At 36.4% G+C, this 6,000-nt stretch overlaps 1 long non-coding RNA gene across 1 annotated transcript; it reads left to right on the forward strand.

Annotated features, from left to right (window-relative positions):
• Positions 1–2,149: 2,149 nt before the first annotated feature.
• LOC117458420 (uncharacterized) lies at positions 2,150–5,656 on the forward strand. Its single transcript, XR_004553436.2, has 3 exons — positions 2,150–2,239; positions 4,945–5,016; positions 5,560–5,656. It is a non-coding gene; the product is annotated as an uncharacterized lncRNA (long non-coding RNA).
• Positions 5,657–6,000: the final 344 nt, after the last annotated feature.

The raw sequence follows: 6,000 nt of genomic DNA on the forward strand, positions 1-6,000 counted from the left end.
CTTTTATGACATACTCATTTCAGAACTGTCAATATCATCTGTAAACAATCTATGGGCAATCAACATTTGATAACAAGTGGGTCACAAACATATGCATACAAGACATTATTTAATGTTAACTTTTGGTTGATTTTGGAGAAAAAAATGCAAAGTTAGGAAAATAAACAGACATTTATATTGTAGGTGCTTCTCTCCCACTAGTCTGAAAGGAGACATGTTATGGAAGCGTAATAGCCCACAATGGACCAGCGCATGAAAAACAAGTGTCTCACAAATGACAGACACGCTAAATGGAGAGGTTGCTAGTTTAACACAGGGAACTGTGGTGGCCGAAAAGTGCTAACGCGCTACAACGTTGCAAAACATTTCCATTATGAGAAATGCGCTTCAGTTTCAAAAACGATGCAAATAAAAAACACAAATGTGCCAAAACATTGACAACACACACGCAGCATTTAGAAAACATTCACCAAGTTCACAAAACATGCACAGAGTTTACTCAAAGTAATGCATAAACCAAATGCTGCAAACACAAATGGTAAAAAAAGAAAACGCAAGAAGCTGAAAACACAACAGAAAGTGGAACCTGAGCACTTGTTGACATTAGGGGATTACAAGGTTCCTTCGTTTGTGAATGTTTTTTAAATGCGTAGCATGTGATGTGGAGTTGGTGAAGATATTTCTTCCATTTGCATGTGTTTTGGCGTATTCGTGTTTTTAGACTTGCATTGTTTGTGAAAGTGCAGCGCATTTCTCCTAATGGACGTGTTTTGGGTTGTAGCGCGTCTGTACCTGGAGGCTACCACAGCAAACAGTATGGACAAGTTTACACACGGTATGAATTTGAACAGTCTGGTTAATATTTTACAATTTGTGTTGGCCTAAAATAAATGGATGGTTTGATTTGAACAAGCGCACCCATTAGAACAAATATCATTGTAAGGAAAAAAAGGATTCTGGCTGCACTCAGGCTAGTTCTAATATCATCATAAATTATCATAAAAATAAATTAAAAATGAAAGAGTCTGCAAAAATCCATTTGGATATTAACTCATGCGCATGGTTGGTTGTGTTCATTAATACATTCTCTGTTATCACAAAAAACTGCTGTTCTCTTTTCCCTCAGAGTGCAGAGAAATAATTTCTTTGTACTCATTTGATGTATTTTTTACGATTATCATCATATCCATATAGTCTGCACAGGCTTTATATCCAACGTGAATCTAACATTGTGCCTGTAAAGTTGTATGTGAATATCTTTCATGCCTCCTATAAATGTAGCCGGCTTTTCCTGAGTTATTAAAGTAGGCTCGCTGTTTGCTGAAACAGGGCATGGATGTCAGATAAAGCGGGACAGCTGAGAGCTTAGTTGTTATTGGAGTTGTCACACGGTAACCTCTTGACACTGATAGTTGGCTCAGAAAGCCTGCATGGAATCATCTCTGTATTCTTGTTTAGCGACTCACAGCCACAGGGAGAGTGAAAAGCAGAGGCAGTGAAAATAACCTGCGTCTATCTCATTTTCCCCACTTACGAATTGATGTATGCATGAGACAACCACCAGCTCACTTGACAGTTACATTATGAGATTTTTTTTGGCATAGCATCAACAGTCATAACTGCAGAAGGAAGCTGAGAGTAACATAATGGAAATATCTTGTTTTCTCTTAGCATTTTAGATTTCCCCATTCTCAACTGATAGCAAACTTCATGTCCTCTAAAACGTCAAACTTTGTAAACTTAACTAACCTCTTTCACCCCCCCCCCCCCCCCCACACCTTAGCATAGACCCTTGTTGTATTTTTCAAGGGGGAAGGGGATATTTAGGGGTTGATACAAAGCATATTCCACATGGAAGTTGTCTACCTCATCTGAAAGCTGGGAACCAAAAGATTACATTGAGATGTAACTCGGCACTAAGTGAATTTGCTCTGTTATTCACAATTTAGAGTGTTTAGGACATTACAGTATGAAGGATATGAAGTATGTGATGGCCATCCATGCTTTATTATGTATCCCTCGTTACAGACTTGGTAAATATTTAACAATTTCTGAACACAGATTTGATTACAAATTCTTAAATATAACATTTGGAACTTGAGGAACAGAAAAATCCCTGCTGCAACTGGAATCTATTTAGAATGTAATCTTTCAATTGGATGGCTACCACTTCTGTTATGGAAACTGCTCAGAAAACTCATTTTTGTCAATGTGGCTAGGAAATAAGATGAGATAAGAGGTAAGATAAGAGGTACTTTATTGATCTCAAATTCGGAAACAAAAGCAAGGCAGGAATTAAAGAGTTGAAATAAACGATTCTAGAATTTAAACATCTCAAAATACAATTAAAACAGCATTACATAGTAGCAAATATACAGTAAACTGTGAAGATAAAAACACAATGTATGTGTCCTATGAATAACCTCAATCTGTATTTTGTGATTGTTAAGTTTCATAAGGCTGTGAGGTCAGTTTGTTTTATACATTGAGGTCAAGTTTGAAAGAAAGTGTCTTATACTAGGACTAACATCGCAAATGAAAACAGCTGGGAGTCTCAGCTTTCCAGTCATAGAATTTAGGCCATTGCTGTTTAGGGACTTTTAGACTATGTAAAAAAAAAAACATTAATGCATGTGCTAGTGCTACTGGTACCAACGTTGGTACCACAGCAATACAAAATACATATGTAGAATACAGATAAAGTTCAGTAGCAACGAAAGAAAGAGCTTTCAGTTTGACAGCCAGATTGTGTCTTTTTCAAATACCCTCCAAATACACATAACACAACATCACATGAGTGTCAAATTCTGTATCACTCCATCATTTGTAGCTTAAGTGAAAAAATATCCATACACATTTTAGCAACATTAATTACAATATCAACATTTTAAAATAACAAGTACAGTTCTGTAAAATCAAACAGTAATATTATCCAGCACTTAACACTATTCCAATTTTCTTAAGCCATTAACAGATGTAAGAGCCAAAATAAAAACCGTTGTGTAAAGTTATTAAACCTAAAACCTGTAAGTCCCAACTCAGCTAAAATAAAACACAATCCTTGCAGCCAAGGCTAACGTGCCTGCAAGACTTTACCCAGGTTAAATAAATAGGCCTACTCATTGATAGTCAAACATGCGGTATCTGAGAAAAGCCGATAGTGTATTTTCAAAGTTTCTAAAGTTAGACGAAAACGATTATTAAAACACAGGGAATGTACACCAGTTTACATTGATCATTTTACCAACTACTAACCTGTAAAACACAGATTAGGTGCAGCAGCAATGAAGAAACGAGGGGTGGACGGAAGTTTCCACCCTGAGACAATCCGGGGCGCAACGGCTACCATGTCAAAAGTTTCACTCGGGTGCTGCCTACATTTAATTTAACACAAATTAAATTTAAACTGATATGACTGTCACCTATGTTAATAGGGATAATGTTAATCTCCACTAAATGACTGTTATAGGTATTTCCAACCCAGTCTCACAAAAAAACGTGTACTAACTACATTGGTCCACAACTTGGGACGTAGTATTTCTACAAAAACGCCTCTGAAATTGTAAGATCCCTACGTTTTTTTTCACCATTCATTTCCAATGGCTGGCGTCTATGTCAGGTGATCTTCAAATTTCTCCCAGCAGAAAAAAAAACATGGCCGACATTCGTTTTATTCTCGGTATGGTGCAAAATAAGAGAGCGTGTAAAACCTGAAGCTTGTGTGCATACATTTACACTTGTATAAAATATCCACGTAACTGTGAACCAAATTTGAAGTCACAGAAGAAAAGTGTTGTAGCTTGTAGAAAAAAATGAACTTAGTGATGAAATGTTCACTTGCAGAAAAATACATATTTTTTAAATATATTTTCCATTACAACTGCAACTTGGTTATTACCACCTCTCAAATCAGTCATTACAACTTGACGAATCTGCTCTATGGCAGTATAAATCGACAAATCTGTGGTCTTGACTTTTGCTACACTTCTTGCGATAAATGTGTCGCAAAAGTAATTTTCACCTGTAGATGTGGGGGGAGGGAGGGGGGTTGGAGCGAAGGGGAGGAGCTATCAGAACAACGAGGCTCGGGTCAGGCACACAGTCACAGCCACAGTCAGGTCGAACCGGATGACTGCGGGGCTAACGGTTCGTGTCGCTACCGTCTATGGTCGCTACCAGTCCGCTGACATGACGTGTCAATCAACGTTAAGATTTGCCCATTACTTGCCCAGTATTACTTTGAATATTATTATTGTGATTGAGGATTAAATCCACTTTGAATACCACCATTTTATATCGTGCAGTTTAGCGGCAAAATAACGTCAGTTAGCCAGCTAACTCAAGCTTTGTTGAGTTTATGCTAGCTAAACAAGTAGTGGTTGTAGTCTATACAGCAGTAATTCATATATTATAGCCTACTGATTTGGCACTAACGGTTGATAACCGTTTATGAAAATAAAACCGATTGAACTGTGCTGAAATAATGACAAGTTTTATAATTGTCTTGGGCTCCTGCTGGGTTTTTAAAGCCTTTGTAAATTATCCATGCTATTTTCTATTTAGCTAACGTCAAAGTAGTGTATGTGAAATCAACCTCACAATAGGATATGTGTATATTACAATTATTTATGTCATATTTCAAGATGATTACTTAGATATTACAATATGGTTTATTGAGCTGGAGTTCATTATTGAGTTTACACGTTAACGTCAGTCATATCTGAAGAACGAACCCAAACCTTGTTGTTTTTATTAATTGCATTACCAAATTGATATCAAATAAAGAGTAAGCATTGGTAACACAACTTCCAAAGTTACAGTAAAATAAAAAGGACCCTGACTCGGACAATACACAATCCAACATGTTCAACAGAAGAGAATCAGTTATATTGTTTGTATACATGGTTCTTTACATATATATATCTGTTTGTTTAAAATGTCCAGGTGATGCAGACAGGCTGGACCAGAGAGTGAGAGACAGAACTGGACTCCTCACAGCAGTGAACTTCAGCTCAGGTACAGAGACTATTTTTGTCATACTGTACAAAGAATCAAGAAAGATATTGGTTTAAATAAATGAAGTATTGACTTTAATACACTGATATACATTCCAATAAACAATACTAAATACTAGATCACCTACACATCAGTTAAGTTGAGGGTTTTTTCCATGCAAAAGGTTACATTTAGATGTTAACAAGCAATATGACTTTGTCAGCTTTCTAATTTAATGTATTGAAGGAAAAGATATTTAACACATAGTGAGAACTGCTACTATTTATCTCTCAATATTGTCTGTAAAAACGTGGTAAAAGTTATTCTTTCAGTGGGACAACAGAGCAAGCTTCTACAGTTGCACCACGTTTTGTAACAGTTAAATATTATTTTGATAATAAAATATATTTCAATGTTGATGAATTTCATACTGTTCATTCATAATCTGATTACAATTAAAACATAATTATATCTACAGCCCCTAAACACACAAACACACCTCTTTCATAAATAACACACTTGTTCTGCAATAATATGTTTTATGTTTCCTGTAATTTTTGTTAGGAAAGGACATGCCTGAAAGACACGACTCAGCATCTCCACTTTCTCTGAGGTTCAAGCAGAACATCCAAGAGGAAAATTAAAAGCTGATGGTATGAGATGTTAAGACTATGAGGACATTCACTAAGAAACTACTTTTATTATGAAAACAAAGATCTGCACACCGAATATTTTTGTAGTCTATCAGGACCATCATTTGTTTGTGACGCTGCCTGCACCTCAGAGAAGGGGTGGTTATAGTCAGGCTTATAAAGTGTGGCCAAAAACATAGTCAGCTGATGAGATGCATCTATTTCCACATATACACTCCATCAGCTGATTATTTCTATTTGCCTCACTTTATGAGCTTCACATCGCTTGTGCCTTGTACCGCAGAGTTTGCAACATCACAAATAAATGGGGCCAATCTTCAGTCAGATGTGAATGTGTAATCTAACATTTTCA

The sequence above is a fragment of the Pseudochaenichthys georgianus genome, chromosome 14, assembly GCF_902827115.2.
Source record: "Pseudochaenichthys georgianus chromosome 14, fPseGeo1.2, whole genome shotgun sequence".
NCBI classification, from domain to species: domain Eukaryota; kingdom Metazoa; phylum Chordata; class Actinopteri; order Perciformes; family Channichthyidae; genus Pseudochaenichthys; species Pseudochaenichthys georgianus.